At 44.2% G+C, this 13,286-nt stretch overlaps 37 non-coding genes across 37 annotated transcripts; all 37 read right to left on the reverse strand.

Annotated features, from left to right (window-relative positions):
• Nucleotides 1-186: 186 nt before the first annotated feature.
• On the reverse strand, nucleotides 187-259 carry trnak-uuu (transfer RNA lysine (anticodon UUU)). Its single transcript has one exon. It is a non-coding gene; the product is annotated as a tRNA-Lys (tRNA).
• A 288-nt stretch (nucleotides 260-547) lies between these two features.
• On the reverse strand, nucleotides 548-620 carry trnak-uuu (transfer RNA lysine (anticodon UUU)). Its single transcript has one exon. It is a non-coding gene; the product is annotated as a tRNA-Lys (tRNA).
• A 288-nt stretch (nucleotides 621-908) lies between these two features.
• On the reverse strand, nucleotides 909-981 carry trnak-uuu (transfer RNA lysine (anticodon UUU)). Its single transcript has one exon. It is a non-coding gene; the product is annotated as a tRNA-Lys (tRNA).
• A 288-nt stretch (nucleotides 982-1,269) lies between these two features.
• trnak-uuu (transfer RNA lysine (anticodon UUU)) lies at nucleotides 1,270-1,342 on the reverse strand. Its single transcript has one exon. It is a non-coding gene; the product is annotated as a tRNA-Lys (tRNA).
• Nucleotides 1,343-1,632: 290 nt separating this feature from the next.
• On the reverse strand, nucleotides 1,633-1,705 carry trnak-uuu (transfer RNA lysine (anticodon UUU)). The gene has a single exon. It is a non-coding gene; the product is annotated as a tRNA-Lys (tRNA).
• A 288-nt stretch (nucleotides 1,706-1,993) lies between these two features.
• trnak-uuu (transfer RNA lysine (anticodon UUU)) lies at nucleotides 1,994-2,066 on the reverse strand. Its single transcript has one exon. It is a non-coding gene; the product is annotated as a tRNA-Lys (tRNA).
• Nucleotides 2,067-2,352: 286 nt separating this feature from the next.
• On the reverse strand, nucleotides 2,353-2,425 carry trnak-uuu (transfer RNA lysine (anticodon UUU)). The gene has a single exon. It is a non-coding gene; the product is annotated as a tRNA-Lys (tRNA).
• A 289-nt stretch (nucleotides 2,426-2,714) lies between these two features.
• On the reverse strand, nucleotides 2,715-2,787 carry trnak-uuu (transfer RNA lysine (anticodon UUU)). The gene has a single exon. It is a non-coding gene; the product is annotated as a tRNA-Lys (tRNA).
• A 288-nt stretch (nucleotides 2,788-3,075) lies between these two features.
• On the reverse strand, nucleotides 3,076-3,148 carry trnak-uuu (transfer RNA lysine (anticodon UUU)). Its single transcript has one exon. It is a non-coding gene; the product is annotated as a tRNA-Lys (tRNA).
• Nucleotides 3,149-3,436: 288 nt separating this feature from the next.
• On the reverse strand, nucleotides 3,437-3,509 carry trnak-uuu (transfer RNA lysine (anticodon UUU)). The gene has a single exon. It is a non-coding gene; the product is annotated as a tRNA-Lys (tRNA).
• A 289-nt stretch (nucleotides 3,510-3,798) lies between these two features.
• On the reverse strand, nucleotides 3,799-3,871 carry trnak-uuu (transfer RNA lysine (anticodon UUU)). Its single transcript has one exon. It is a non-coding gene; the product is annotated as a tRNA-Lys (tRNA).
• Nucleotides 3,872-4,159: 288 nt separating this feature from the next.
• trnak-uuu (transfer RNA lysine (anticodon UUU)) lies at nucleotides 4,160-4,232 on the reverse strand. Its single transcript has one exon. It is a non-coding gene; the product is annotated as a tRNA-Lys (tRNA).
• Nucleotides 4,233-4,520: 288 nt separating this feature from the next.
• Nucleotides 4,521-4,593, reverse strand: trnak-uuu (transfer RNA lysine (anticodon UUU)). The gene has a single exon. It is a non-coding gene; the product is annotated as a tRNA-Lys (tRNA).
• A 289-nt stretch (nucleotides 4,594-4,882) lies between these two features.
• Nucleotides 4,883-4,955, reverse strand: trnak-uuu (transfer RNA lysine (anticodon UUU)). The gene has a single exon. It is a non-coding gene; the product is annotated as a tRNA-Lys (tRNA).
• Nucleotides 4,956-5,243: 288 nt separating this feature from the next.
• trnak-uuu (transfer RNA lysine (anticodon UUU)) lies at nucleotides 5,244-5,316 on the reverse strand. Its single transcript has one exon. It is a non-coding gene; the product is annotated as a tRNA-Lys (tRNA).
• A 289-nt stretch (nucleotides 5,317-5,605) lies between these two features.
• Nucleotides 5,606-5,678, reverse strand: trnak-uuu (transfer RNA lysine (anticodon UUU)). Its single transcript has one exon. It is a non-coding gene; the product is annotated as a tRNA-Lys (tRNA).
• A 288-nt stretch (nucleotides 5,679-5,966) lies between these two features.
• trnak-uuu (transfer RNA lysine (anticodon UUU)) lies at nucleotides 5,967-6,039 on the reverse strand. The gene has a single exon. It is a non-coding gene; the product is annotated as a tRNA-Lys (tRNA).
• Nucleotides 6,040-6,327: 288 nt separating this feature from the next.
• trnak-uuu (transfer RNA lysine (anticodon UUU)) lies at nucleotides 6,328-6,400 on the reverse strand. Its single transcript has one exon. It is a non-coding gene; the product is annotated as a tRNA-Lys (tRNA).
• Nucleotides 6,401-6,689: 289 nt separating this feature from the next.
• On the reverse strand, nucleotides 6,690-6,762 carry trnak-uuu (transfer RNA lysine (anticodon UUU)). Its single transcript has one exon. It is a non-coding gene; the product is annotated as a tRNA-Lys (tRNA).
• A 288-nt stretch (nucleotides 6,763-7,050) lies between these two features.
• On the reverse strand, nucleotides 7,051-7,123 carry trnak-uuu (transfer RNA lysine (anticodon UUU)). The gene has a single exon. It is a non-coding gene; the product is annotated as a tRNA-Lys (tRNA).
• A 288-nt stretch (nucleotides 7,124-7,411) lies between these two features.
• trnak-uuu (transfer RNA lysine (anticodon UUU)) lies at nucleotides 7,412-7,484 on the reverse strand. The gene has a single exon. It is a non-coding gene; the product is annotated as a tRNA-Lys (tRNA).
• Nucleotides 7,485-7,773: 289 nt separating this feature from the next.
• On the reverse strand, nucleotides 7,774-7,846 carry trnak-uuu (transfer RNA lysine (anticodon UUU)). The gene has a single exon. It is a non-coding gene; the product is annotated as a tRNA-Lys (tRNA).
• Nucleotides 7,847-8,134: 288 nt separating this feature from the next.
• Nucleotides 8,135-8,207, reverse strand: trnak-uuu (transfer RNA lysine (anticodon UUU)). Its single transcript has one exon. It is a non-coding gene; the product is annotated as a tRNA-Lys (tRNA).
• Nucleotides 8,208-8,496: 289 nt separating this feature from the next.
• On the reverse strand, nucleotides 8,497-8,569 carry trnak-uuu (transfer RNA lysine (anticodon UUU)). Its single transcript has one exon. It is a non-coding gene; the product is annotated as a tRNA-Lys (tRNA).
• Nucleotides 8,570-8,857: 288 nt separating this feature from the next.
• On the reverse strand, nucleotides 8,858-8,930 carry trnak-uuu (transfer RNA lysine (anticodon UUU)). The gene has a single exon. It is a non-coding gene; the product is annotated as a tRNA-Lys (tRNA).
• A 288-nt stretch (nucleotides 8,931-9,218) lies between these two features.
• trnak-uuu (transfer RNA lysine (anticodon UUU)) lies at nucleotides 9,219-9,291 on the reverse strand. Its single transcript has one exon. It is a non-coding gene; the product is annotated as a tRNA-Lys (tRNA).
• A 289-nt stretch (nucleotides 9,292-9,580) lies between these two features.
• Nucleotides 9,581-9,653, reverse strand: trnak-uuu (transfer RNA lysine (anticodon UUU)). The gene has a single exon. It is a non-coding gene; the product is annotated as a tRNA-Lys (tRNA).
• A 288-nt stretch (nucleotides 9,654-9,941) lies between these two features.
• trnak-uuu (transfer RNA lysine (anticodon UUU)) lies at nucleotides 9,942-10,014 on the reverse strand. The gene has a single exon. It is a non-coding gene; the product is annotated as a tRNA-Lys (tRNA).
• A 288-nt stretch (nucleotides 10,015-10,302) lies between these two features.
• trnak-uuu (transfer RNA lysine (anticodon UUU)) lies at nucleotides 10,303-10,375 on the reverse strand. Its single transcript has one exon. It is a non-coding gene; the product is annotated as a tRNA-Lys (tRNA).
• A 289-nt stretch (nucleotides 10,376-10,664) lies between these two features.
• On the reverse strand, nucleotides 10,665-10,737 carry trnak-uuu (transfer RNA lysine (anticodon UUU)). Its single transcript has one exon. It is a non-coding gene; the product is annotated as a tRNA-Lys (tRNA).
• A 288-nt stretch (nucleotides 10,738-11,025) lies between these two features.
• Nucleotides 11,026-11,098, reverse strand: trnak-uuu (transfer RNA lysine (anticodon UUU)). The gene has a single exon. It is a non-coding gene; the product is annotated as a tRNA-Lys (tRNA).
• Nucleotides 11,099-11,387: 289 nt separating this feature from the next.
• trnak-uuu (transfer RNA lysine (anticodon UUU)) lies at nucleotides 11,388-11,459 on the reverse strand. The gene has a single exon. It is a non-coding gene; the product is annotated as a tRNA-Lys (tRNA).
• Nucleotides 11,460-11,747: 288 nt separating this feature from the next.
• Nucleotides 11,748-11,820, reverse strand: trnak-uuu (transfer RNA lysine (anticodon UUU)). The gene has a single exon. It is a non-coding gene; the product is annotated as a tRNA-Lys (tRNA).
• A 289-nt stretch (nucleotides 11,821-12,109) lies between these two features.
• Nucleotides 12,110-12,182, reverse strand: trnak-uuu (transfer RNA lysine (anticodon UUU)). The gene has a single exon. It is a non-coding gene; the product is annotated as a tRNA-Lys (tRNA).
• A 288-nt stretch (nucleotides 12,183-12,470) lies between these two features.
• trnak-uuu (transfer RNA lysine (anticodon UUU)) lies at nucleotides 12,471-12,543 on the reverse strand. The gene has a single exon. It is a non-coding gene; the product is annotated as a tRNA-Lys (tRNA).
• A 290-nt stretch (nucleotides 12,544-12,833) lies between these two features.
• Nucleotides 12,834-12,906, reverse strand: trnak-uuu (transfer RNA lysine (anticodon UUU)). The gene has a single exon. It is a non-coding gene; the product is annotated as a tRNA-Lys (tRNA).
• Nucleotides 12,907-13,194: 288 nt separating this feature from the next.
• On the reverse strand, nucleotides 13,195-13,267 carry trnak-uuu (transfer RNA lysine (anticodon UUU)). Its single transcript has one exon. It is a non-coding gene; the product is annotated as a tRNA-Lys (tRNA).
• Nucleotides 13,268-13,286: the final 19 nt, after the last annotated feature.

Consider the following 13,286-nt stretch of genomic DNA (forward strand, 5'->3'; position numbering starts at 1 on the left):
GGTAAAACCATAGAAGTCTGAAGGTGCTGATGTCTATCTGAAATTAGTAACACACATATTACTAGAAAATCTGAATGTGTTTGGTCGGCCAAATGCATATCTCACCCATGGCCACAAGCACACTCTGGACCTCCATGAATGAAGGTGGCCAACCAAACAGACAAGTCACACCAGCATTAAACATTACGCCTGAACAGGGACTTGAACCCTGGACCCTCAGATTAAAAGTCTGATGCTCTACCGACTGAGCTATCCAGGCTTCAAAAAGGGTATTTTTTCACACGAAAAATTACGCGAGATAAAAGCACAAGGACCTTGTCCTTTGCCACCATATCCTGGACTGGTGGAGTGGTATGCACTCTGGTAAAACCATAGAAATCTAAAGGTGCTGATGTCAAATCCAATTCAGTAACAAACATGTTCTCAGAGTCACAATGCCCTTCAATCGGCCAAATGCATATCTCACCTGACGCAACAAGAACACTCTGGACCCCCATGAATGATGGTGCCCAACCAAACAGTAAAGTCTCACCAGCATTAAACATTACGCCTGAACAGGGACTTGAACCCTGGACCCTCAGATTAAAAGTCTGATGCTCTACCGACTGAGCTATCCAGGCTTCAAAAAGGGTATTTTTTCACACGAAAAATTACGCGAGATAAAAGCACAAGGACCTTGTCCTTTAACACCATATCCTGGACTGGTGGAGTGGTATGCACTCTGGTAAAACCATAGAAATCTAAAGGTGCTGATGTCAAATCCAATTCAGTAACAAACATGTTCTCAGAGTCACAATGCCCTTCAATCGGCCAAATGCATATCTCACCTGACGCAACAAGAACACTGTGGACCCCCATGAATGATGGTGCCCAACCAAACAGTAAAGTCTCACCAGCATTAAACATTACGCCTGAACAGGGACTTGAACCCTGGACCCTCAGATTAAAAGTCTGATGCTCTACCGACTGAGCTATCCAGGCTTCAAAAAGGGTATTTTTTCACACGAAAAATTACGCGAGATAAAAGCACAAGGACCTTGTCCTTTGCCACCATATCCTGGACTGGTGGAGTGGTATGCACTCTGGTAAAACCATAGAAATCTAAAGGTGCTGATGTCAAATCCAATTCAGTAACAAACATGTTCTCAGAGTCACAATGCCCTTCAATCGGCCAAATGCATATCTCACCTGACGCAACAAGAACACTCTGGACCCCCATGAATGATGGTGCCCAACCAAACAGTAAAGTCTCACCAGCATTAAACATTACGCCTGAACAGGGACTTGAACCCTGGACCCTCAGATTAAAAGTCTGATGCTCTACCGACTGAGCTATCCAGGCTTCAAAAAGGGTATTTTTTCACACGACAAATTGTGCGAGATAAAAGCATAAGGACCTTGTCCTTTAACACCATATCCTGGACTGGAGGAGTGGTATGCATTCTGGTAAAACCATAGAAGTCTGAAGGTGCTGATGTCTATCTGAAATTAGTAACAAACATGTTCTAGAAAATCACAATGTGTTCAATCGGCCAAATGCATATCTCACCCTGATGGCAACAAGAACACTCTGGACCTCCATGAATGATGGTGCCCAACCAAACAGACAAGTCTCACCAGCATTAAACATTACGCCTGAACAGGGACTTGAACCCTGGACCCTCAGATTAAAAGTCTGATGCTCTACCGACTGAGCTATCCAGGCTTCAAAAAGGGTATTTTTTCACACGAAAAATTACGCGAGATAAAAGCACAAGGACCTTGTCCTTTGCCACCATATCCTGGACTGGTGGAGTGGTATGCACTCTGGTAAAACCATAGAAATCTAAAGGTGCTGATGTCAAATCCAATTCAGTAACAAACATGTTCTCAGAGTCACAATGCGCTTCAATCGGCCAAATGCATATCTCACCTGACGCAACAAGCACACTCTGGACCCCCATGAATGATGGTGCCCAACCAAACAGTAAAGTCTCACCAGCATTAAACATTACGCCTGAACAGGGACTTGAACCCTGGACCCTCAGATTAAAAGTCTGATGCTCTACCGACTGAGCTATCCAGGCTTCAAAAAGGGTATTTTTTCACACGAAAAATTACGCGAGATAAAAGCACAAGGACCTTGTCCTTTAACACCATATCCTGGACTGGTGGAGTGGTATGCACTCTGGTAAAACCATAGAAATCTAAAGGTGCTGATGTCAAATCCAATTCAGTAACAAACATGTTCTCAGAGTCACAATGCCCTTCAATCGGCCAAATGCATATCTCACCTGACGCAACAAGAACACTGTGGACCCCCATGAATGATGGTGCCCAACCAAACAGTAAAGTCTCACCAGCATTAAATTACGCCTGAACAGGGACTTGAACCCTGGACCCTCAGATTAAAAGTCTGATGCTCTACCGACTGAGCTATCCAGGCTTCAAAAAGGGTATTTTTTCACACGACAAATTGTGCGAGATAAAAGCATAAGGACCTTGTCCTTTAACACCATATCCTGGACTGGAGGAGTGGTATGCATTCTCGTAAAACCATAGAAGTCTGAAGGTGCTGATGTCTATCTGAAATTAGTAACACACATATTACTAGAAAATCTGAATGTGTTTGGTCGGCCAAATGCATATCTCACCCATGGCCACAAGCACACTCTGGACCTCCATGAATGAAGGTGGCCAACCAAACAGACAAGTCACACCAGCATTAAACATTACGCCTGAACAGGGACTTGAACCCTGGACCCTCAGATTAAAAGTCTGATGCTCTACCGACTGAGCTATCCAGGCTTCAAAAAGGGTATTTTTTCACACGAAAAATTACGCGAGATAAAAGCACAAGGACCTTGTCCTTTGCCACCATATCCTGGACTGGTGGAGTGGTATGCACTCTGGTAAAACCATAGAAATCTAAAGGTGCTGATGTCAAATCCAATTCAGTAACAAACATGTTCTCAGAGTCACAATGCCCTTCAATCGGCCAAATGCATATCTCACCTGACGCAACAAGAACACTCTGGACCCCCATGAATGATGGTGCCCAACCAAACAGTAAAGTCTCACCAGCATTAAACGTTACGCCTGAACAGGGACTTGAACCCTGGACCCTCAGATTAAAAGTCTGATGCTCTACCGACTGAGCTATCCAGGCTTCAAAAAGGGTATTTTTTCACACGAAAAATTACGCGAGATAAAAGCACAAGGACCTTGTCCTTTAACACCATATCCTGGACTGGTGGAGTGGTATGCACTCTGGTAAAACCATAGAAATCTAAAGGTGCTGATGTCAAATCCAATTCAGTAACAAACATGTTCTCAGAGTCACAATGCGCTTCAATCGGCCAAATGCATATCTCACCTGAGGCAACAAGCACACTCTGGACCCCCATGAATGATGGTGCCCAACCAAACAGTAAAGTCTCACCAGCATTAAACATTACGCCTGAACAGGGACTTGAACCCTGGACCCTCAGATTAAAAGTCTGATGCTCTACCGACTGAGCTATCCAGGCTTCAAAAAGGGTATTTTTTCACACGACAAATTGTGCGAGATAAAAGCATAAGGACCTTGTCCTTTAACACCATATCCTGGACTGGAGGAGTGGTATGCATTCTCGTAAAACCATAGAAGTCTGAAGGTGCTGATGTCTATCTGAAATTAGTAACACACATATTACTAGAAAATCTGAATGTGTTTGGTCGGCCAAATGCATATCTCACCCATGGCCACAAGCACACTCTGGACCTCCATGAATGAAGGTGGCCAACCAAACAGACAAGTCACACCAGCATTAAACATTACGCCTGAACAGGGACTTGAACCCTGGACCCTCAGATTAAAAGTCTGATGCTCTACCGACTGAGCTATCCAGGCTTCAAAAAGGGTATTTTTTCACACGAAAAATTACGCGAGATAAAAGCACAAGGACCTTGTCCTTTGCCACCATATCCTGGACTGGTGGAGTGGTATGCACTCTGGTAAAACCATAGAAATCTAAAGGTGCTGATGTCAAATCCAATTCAGTAACAAACATGTTCTCAGAGTCACAATGCCCTTCAATCGGCCAAATGCATATCTCACCTGACGCAACAAGAACACTCTGGACCCCCATGAATGATGGTGCCCAACCAAACAGTAAAGTCTCACCAGCATTAAACGTTACGCCTGAACAGGGACTTGAACCCTGGACCCTCAGATTAAAAGTCTGATGCTCTACCGACTGAGCTATCCAGGCTTCAAAAAGGGTATTTTTTCACACGAAAAATTACGCGAGATAAAAGCACAAGGACCTTGTCCTTTAACACCATATCCTGGACTGGTGGAGTGGTATGCACTCTGGTAAAACCATAGAAATCTAAAGGTGCTGATGTCAAATCCAATTCAGTAACAAACATGTTCTCAGAGTCACAATGCCCTTCAATCGGCCAAATGCATATCTCACCTGACGCAACAAGAACACTGTGGACCCCCATGAATGATGGTGCCCAACCAAACAGTAAAGTCTCACCAGCATTAAACATTACGCCTGAACAGGGACTTGAACCCTGGACCCTCAGATTAAAAGTCTGATGCTCTACCGACTGAGCTATCCAGGCTTCAAAAAGGGTATTTTTTCACACGACAAATTGTGCGAGATAAAAGCATAAGGACCTTGTCCTTTAACACCATATCCTGGACTGGAGGAGTGGTATGCATTCTCGTAAAACCATAGAAGTCTGAAGGTGCTGATGTCTATCTGAAATTAGTAACACACATATTACTAGAAAATCTGAATGTGTTTGGTCGGCCAAATGCATATCTCACCCATGGCCACAAGCACACTCTGGACCTCCATGAATGAAGGTGGCCAACCAAACAGACAAGTCACACCAGCATTAAACATTACGCCTGAACAGGGACTTGAACCCTGGACCCTCAGATTAAAAGTCTGATGCTCTACCGACTGAGCTATCCAGGCTTCAAAAAGGGTATTTTTTCACACGAAAAATTACGCGAGATAAAAGCACAAGGACCTTGTCCTTTGCCACCATATCCTGGACTGGTGGAGTGGTATGCACTCTGGTAAAACCATAGAAATCTAAAGGTGCTGATGTCAAATCCAATTCAGTAACAAACATGTTCTCAGAGTCACAATGCCCTTCAATCGGCCAAATGCATATCTCACCTGACGCAACAAGAACACTGTGGACCCACATGAATGATGGTGCCCAACCAAACAGTAAAGTCTCACCAGCATTAAACGTTACGCCTGAACAGGGACTTGAACCCTGGACCCTCAGATTAAAAGTCTGATGCTCTACCGACTGAGCTATCCAGGCTTCAAAAAGGGTATTTTTTCACACGACAAATTGTGCGAGATAAAAGCATAAGGACCTTGTCCTTTAACACCATATCCTGGACTGGAGGAGTGGTATGCATTCTGGTAAAACCATAGAAGTCTGAAGGTGCTGATGTCTATCTGAAATTAGTAACACACATATTACTAGAAAATCTGAATGTGTTTGGTCGGCCAAATGCATATCTCACCCATGGCCACAAGCACACTCTGGACCTCCATGAATGAAGGTGGCCAACCAAACAGACAAGTCACACCAGCATTAAACATTACGCCTGAACAGGGACTTGAACCCTGGACCCTCAGATTAAAAGTCTGATGCTCTACCGACTGAGCTATCCAGGCTTCAAAAAGGGTATTTTTTCACACGAAAAATTACGCGAGATAAAAGCACAAGGACCTTGTCCTTTGCCACCATATCCTGGACTGGTGGAGTGGTATGCACTCTGGTAAAACCATAGAAATCTAAAGGTGCTGATGTCAAATCCAATTCAGTAACAAACATGTTCTCAGAGTCACAATGCCCTTCAATCGGCCAAATGCATATCTCACCTGACGCAACAAGAACACTCTGGACCCCCATGAATGATGGTGCCCAACCAAACAGTAAAGTCTCACCAGCATTAAACATTACGCCTGAACAGGGACTTGAACCCTGGACCCTCAGATTAAAAGTCTGATGCTCTACCGACTGAGCTATCCAGGCTTCAAAAAGGGTATTTTTTCACACGAAAAATTACGCGAGATAAAAGCACAAGGACCTTGTCCTTTGCCACCATATCCTGGACTGGTGGAGTGGTATGCACTCTGGTAAAACCATAGAAATCTAAAGGTGCTGATGTCAAATCCAATTCAGTAACAAACATGTTCTCAGAGTCACAATGCCCTTCAATCGGCCAAATGCATATCTCACCTGACGCAACAAGAACACTGTGGACCCCCATGAATGATGGTGCCCAACCAAACAGTAAAGTCTCACCAGCATTAAACATTACGCCTGAACAGGGACTTGAACCCTGGACCCTCAGATTAAAAGTCTGATGCTCTACCGACTGAGCTATCCAGGCTTAAAAAAGGGTATTTTTTCACACGACAAATTGTGCGAGATAAAAGCATAAGGACCTTGTCCTTTAACACCATATCCTGGACTGGAGGAGTGGTATGCATTCTCGTAAAACCATAGAAGTCTGAAGGTGCTGATGTCTATCTGAAATTAGTAACACACATATTACTAGAAAATCTGAATGTGTTTGGTCGGCCAAATGCATATCTCACCCATGGCCACAAGCACACTCTGGACCTCCATGAATGAAGGTGGCCAACCAAACAGACAAGTCACACCAGCATTAAACATTACGCCTGAACAGGGACTTGAACCCTGGACCCTCAGATTAAAAGTCTGATGCTCTACCGACTGAGCTATCCAGGCTTCAAAAAGGGTATTTTTTCACACGAAAAATTACGCGAGATAAAAGCACAAGGACCTTGTCCTTTGCCACCATATCCTGGACTGGTGGAGTGGTATGCACTCTGGTAAAACCATAGAAATCTAAAGGTGCTGATGTCAAATCCAATTCAGTAACAAACATGTTCTCAGAGTCACAATGCCCTTCAATCGGCCAAATGCATATCTCACCTGACGCAACAAGAACACTCTGGACCCCCATGAATGATGGTGCCCAACCAAACAGTAAAGTCTCACCAGCATTAAACATTACGCCTGAACAGGGACTTGAACCCTGGACCCTCAGATTAAAAGTCTGATGCTCTACCGACTGAGCTATCCAGGCTTCAAAAAGGGTATTTTTTCACACGAAAAATTACGCGAGATAAAAGCACAAGGACCTTGTCCTTTAACACCATATCCTGGACTGGTGGAGTGGTATGCACTCTGGTAAAACCATAGAAATCTAAAGGTGCTGATGTCAAATCCAATTCAGTAACAAACATGTTCTCAGAGTCACAATGCCCTTCAATCGGCCAAATGCATATCTCACCTGACGCAACAAGAACACTGTGGACCCCCATGAATGATGGTGCCCAACCAAACAGTAAAGTCTCACCAGCATTAAACATTACGCCTGAACAGGGACTTGAACCCTGGACCCTCAGATTAAAAGTCTGATGCTCTACCGACTGAGCTATCCAGGCTTCAAAAAGGGTATTTTTTCACACGACAAATTGTGCGAGATAAAAGCATAAGGACCTTGTCCTTTAACACCATATCCTGGACTGGAGGAGTGGTATGCATTCTCGTAAAACCATAGAAGTCTGAAGGTGCTGATGTCTATCTGAAATTAGTAACACACATATTACTAGAAAATCTGAATGTGTTTGGTCGGCCAAATGCATATCTCACCCATGGCCACAAGCACACTCTGGACCTCCATGAATGAAGGTGGCCAACCAAACAGACAAGTCACACCAGCATTAAACATTACGCCTGAACAGGGACTTGAACCCTGGACCCTCAGATTAAAAGTCTGATGCTCTACCGACTGAGCTATCCAGGCTTCAAAAAGGGTATTTTTTCACACGAAAAATTACGCGAGATAAAAGCACAAGGACCTTGTCCTTTGCCACCATATCCTGGACTGGTGGAGTGGTATGCACTCTGGTAAAACCATAGAAATCTAAAGGTGCTGATGTCAAATCCAATTCAGTAACAAACATGTTCTCAGAGTCACAATGCCCTTCAATCGGCCAAATGCATATCTCACCTGACGCAACAAGAACACTCTGGACCCCCATGAATGATGGTGCCCAACCAAACAGTAAAGTCTCACCAGCATTAAACGTTACGCCTGAACAGGGACTTGAACCCTGGACCCTCAGATTAAAAGTCTGATGCTCTACCGACTGAGCTATCCAGGCTTCAAAAAGGGTATTTTTTCACACGACAAATTGTGCGAGATAAAAGCATAAGGACCTTGTCCTTTAACACCATATCCTGGACTGGAGGAGTGGTATGCATTCTGGTAAAACCATAGAAGTCTGAAGGTGCTGATGTCTATCTGAAATTAGTAACAAACATATTACTAGAAAATCAGAATGTGTTTGGTCGGCCAAATGCATATCTCAACTGAGGCAACAAGCACACTCTGGACCCCCATGAATGATGGTGCCCAACCAAACAGACAAGTCACACCAGCATTAAACATTACGCCTGAACAGGGACTTGAACCCTGGACCCTCAGATTAAAAGTCTGATGCTCTACCGACTGAGCTATCCAGGCTTCAAAAAGGGTATTTTTTCACACGAAAAATTACGCGAGATAAAAGCACAAGGACCTTGTCCTTTGCCACCATATCCTGGACTGGTGGAGTGGTATGCACTCTGGTAAAACCATAGAAATCTAAAGGTGCTGATGTCAAATCCAATTCAGTAACAAACATGTTCTCAGAGTCACAATGCCCTTCAATCGGCCAAATGCATATCTCACCTGACGCAACAAGCACACTCTGGACCCCCATGAATGATGGTGCCCAACCAAACAGTAAAGTCTCACCAGCATTAAACATTACGCCTGAACAGGGACTTGAACCCTGGACCCTCAGATTAAAAGTCTGATGCTCTACCGACTGAGCTATCCAGGCTTCAAAAAGGGTATTTTTTCACACGAAAAATTACGCGAGATAAAAGCACAAGGACCTTGTCCTTTGCCACCATATCCTGGACTGGTGGAGTGGTATGCACTCTGGTAAAACCATAGAAATCTAAAGGTGCTGATGTCAAATCCAATTCAGTAACAAACATGTTCTCAGAGTCACAATGCCCTTCAATCGGCCAAATGCATATCTCACCTGACGCAACAAGAACACTGTGGACCCCCATGAATGATGGTGCCCAACCAAACAGTAAAGTCTCACCAGCATTAAACATTACGCCTGAACAGGGACTTGAACCCTGGACCCTCAGATTAAAAGTCTGATGCTCTACCGACTGAGCTATCCAGGCTTCAAAAAGGGTATTTTTTCACACGACAAATTGTGCGAGATAAAAGCATAAGGACCTTGTCCTTTAACACCATATCCTGGACTGGAGGAGTGGTATGCATTCTCGTAAAACCATAGAAGTCTGAAGGTGCTGATGTCTATCTGAAATTAGTAACACACATATTACTAGAAAATCTGAATGTGTTTGGTCGGCCAAATGCATATCTCACCCATGGCCACAAGCACACTCTGGACCTCCATGAATGAAGGTGGCCAACCAAACAGACAAGTCACACCAGCATTAAACATTACGCCTGAACAGGGACTTGAACCCTGGACCCTCAGATTAAAAGTCTGATGCTCTACCGACTGAGCTATCCAGGCTTCAAAAAGGGTATTTTTTCACACGAAAAATTACGCGAGATAAAAGCACAAGGACCTTGTCCTTTGCCACCATATCCTGGACTGGTGGAGTGGTATGCACTCTGGTAAAACCATAGAAATCTAAAGGTGCTGATGTCAAATCCAATTCAGTAACAAACATGTTCTCAGAGTCACAATGCCCTTCAATCGGCCAAATGCATATCTCACCTGACGCAACAAGAACACTCTGGACCCCCATGAATGATGGTGCCCAACCAAACAGTAAAGTCTCACCAGCATTAAACATTACGCCTGAACAGGGACTTGAACCCTGGACCCTCAGATTAAAAGTCTGATGCTCTACCGACTGAGCTATCCAGGCTTCAAAAAGGGTATTTTTTCACACGAAAAATTACGCGAGATAAAAGCACAAGGACCTTGTCCTTTAACACCATATCCTGGACTGGTGGAGTGGTATGCACTCTGGTAAAACCATAGAAATCTAAAGGTGCTGATGTCAAATCCAATTCAGTAACAAACATGTTCTCAGAGTCACAATGCCCTTCAATCGGCCAAATGCATATCTCACCTGACGCAACAAGAACACTGTGGACCCCCATGAATGATGGTGCCCAACCAAACAGTAAAGTCTCACCAGCATTAAACATTACGCCTGAACAGGGACTTGAACCCTGGACCCTCAGATTAAAAGTCTGATGCTCTACCGACTGAGCTATCCAGGCTTCAAAAAGGGTATTTTTTCACACGACAAATTGTGCGAGATAAAAGCATAAGGACCTTGTCCTTTAACACCATATCCTGGACTGGAGGAGTGGTATGCATTCTCGTAAAACCATAGAAGTCTGAAGGTGCTGATGTCTATCTGAAATTAGTAACACACATATTACTAGAAAATCTGAATGTGTTTGGTCGGCCAAATGCATATCTCACCCATGGCCACAAGCACACTCTGGACCTCCATGAATGAAGGTGGCCAACCAAACAGACAAGTCACACCAGCATTAAACATTACGCCTGAACAGGGACTTGAACCCTGGACCCTCAGATTAAAAGTCTGATGCTCTACCGACTGAGCTATCCAGGCTTCAAAAAGGGTATTTTTTCACACGAAAAATTACGCGAGATAAAAGCACAAGGACCTTGTCCTTTGCCACCATATCCTGGACTGGTGGAGTGGTATGCACTCTGGTAAAACCATAGAAATCTAAAGGTGCTGATGTCAAATCCAATTCAGTAACAAACATGTTCTCAGAGTCACAATGCCCTTCAATCGGCCAAATGCATATCTCACCTGACGCAACAAGAACACTGTGGACCCACATGAATGATGGTGCCCAACCAAACAGTAAAGTCTCACCAGCATTAAACGTTACGCCTGAACAGGGACTTGAACCCTGGACCCTCAGATTAAAAGTCTGATGCTCTACCGACTGAGCTATCCAGGCTTCAAAAAGGGTATTTTTTCACACGACAAATTGTGCGAGATAAAAGCATAAGGACCTTGTCCTTTAACACCATATCCTGGACTGGAGGAGTGGTATGCATTCTCGTAAAACCATAGAAGTCTGAAGGTGCTGATGTCTATCTGAAATTAGTAACACACATATTACTAGAAAATCTGAATGTGTTTGGTCGGCCAAATGCATATCTCACCCATGGCCACAAGCACACTCTGGACCTCCATGAATGAAGGTGGCCAACCAAACAGACAAGTCACACCAGCATTAAACATTACGCCTGAACAGGGATTGAACCCTGGACCCTCAGATTAAAAGTCTGATGCTCTACCGACTGAGCTATCCAGGCTTCAAAAAGGGTATTTTTTCACACGAAAAATTACGCGAGATAAAAGCACAAGGACCTTGTCCTTTGCCACCATATCCTGGACTGGTGGAGTGGTATGCACTCTGGTAAAACCATAGAAATCTAAAGGTGCTGATGTCAAATCCAATTCAGTAACAAACATGTTCTCAGAGTCACAATGCCCTTCAATCGGCCAAATGCATATCTCACCTGACGCAACAAGAACACTGTGGACCCACATGAATGATGGTGCCCAACCAAACAGTAAAGTCTCACCAGCATTAAACATTACGCCTGAACAGGGACTTGAACCCTGGACCCTCAGATTAAAAGTCTGATGCTCTACCGACTGAGCTATCCAGGCTTCAAAAAGGGTATTTTTTCACACGACAAATTGTGCGAGATAAAAGCATAAGGACCTTGTCCTTTAACACCATATCCTGGACTGGAGGAGTGGTATGCATTCTCGTAAAACCATAGAAGTCTGAAGGTGCTGATGTCTATCTGAAATTAGTAACACACATATTACTAGAAAATCTGAATGTGTTTGGTCGGCCAAATGCATATCTCACCCATGGCCACAAGCACACTCTGGACCTCCATGAATGAAGGTGGCCAACCAAACAGACAAGTCACACCAGCATTAAACATTACGCCTGAACAGGGACTTGAACCCTGGACCCTCAGATTAAAAGTCTGATGCTCTACCGACTGAGCTATCCAGGCTTCAAAAAGGGCATTTTTTCACACGAAACATTACGCGAGATAAAAGCACAAGGACCTTGTCCTTTGCCACCATATCCTGGACTGGTGGAGTGGTATGCACTCTGGTAAAACCATAGAAATCTAAAGGTGCTGATGTCAAATCCAATTCAGTAACAAACATGTTCTCAGAGTCACAATGCCCTTCAATCGGCCAAATGCATATCTCACCTGACGCAACAAGCACACTCTGGACCCCCATGAATGATGGTGCCCAACCAAACAGTAAAGTCTCACCAGCATTAAACGTTACGCCTGAACAGGGACTTGAACCCTGGACCCTCAGATTAAAAGTCTGATGCTCTAGCGACTGAGCTATCCAGGCTTCAAAAAGGGTATTTTTTCAAGTGAAAAATTGTGCGAGATAAAAGCATAAGGACCTTGTCCTTTGCCACCATATCCTGGACTGGAGGAGTGGTATGCATTCTCAGTAAAACCATAGAAGTCTGAAGGTGCTGATGTCTATCTGAAATTAGTAACACACATATTACTAGAAAATCTGAATGTGTTTGGTCGGCCAAATGCATATCTCACCCATGGCCACAAGCACACTCTGGACCTCCATGAATGAAGGTGGCCAACCAAACAGACAAGTCACACCAGCATTAAACATTACGCCTGAACAGGGACTTGAACCCTGGACCCTCAGATTAAAAGTCTGATGCTCTACCGACTGAGCTATCCAGGCTTCAAAAAGGGTATTTTTTCACACGAAAAATTACGCGAGATAAAAGCACAAGGACCTTGTCCTTTAACACCATATCCTGGACTGGTGGAGTGGTATGCACTCTGGTAAAACCATAGAAATCTAAAGGTGCTGATGTCAAATCCAATTCAGTAACAAACATGTTCTCAGAGTCACAATGCCCTTCAATCGGCCAAATGCATATCTCACCTGACGCAACAAGAACACTGTGGACCCCCATGAATGATGGTGCCCAACCAAACAGTAAAGTCTCACCAGCATTAAACGTTACGCCTGAACAGGGACTTGAACCCTGGACCCTCAGATTAAAAGTCTGATGCTCTACCGACTGAGCTATCCAGGCTTCAAAAAGGGTATTTTTT

Source organism: Anoplopoma fimbria, chromosome 12 (genome assembly GCF_027596085.1).
Source record: "Anoplopoma fimbria isolate UVic2021 breed Golden Eagle Sablefish chromosome 12, Afim_UVic_2022, whole genome shotgun sequence".
Taxonomy (NCBI): Eukaryota; Metazoa; Chordata; class Actinopteri; order Perciformes; family Anoplopomatidae; genus Anoplopoma; species Anoplopoma fimbria.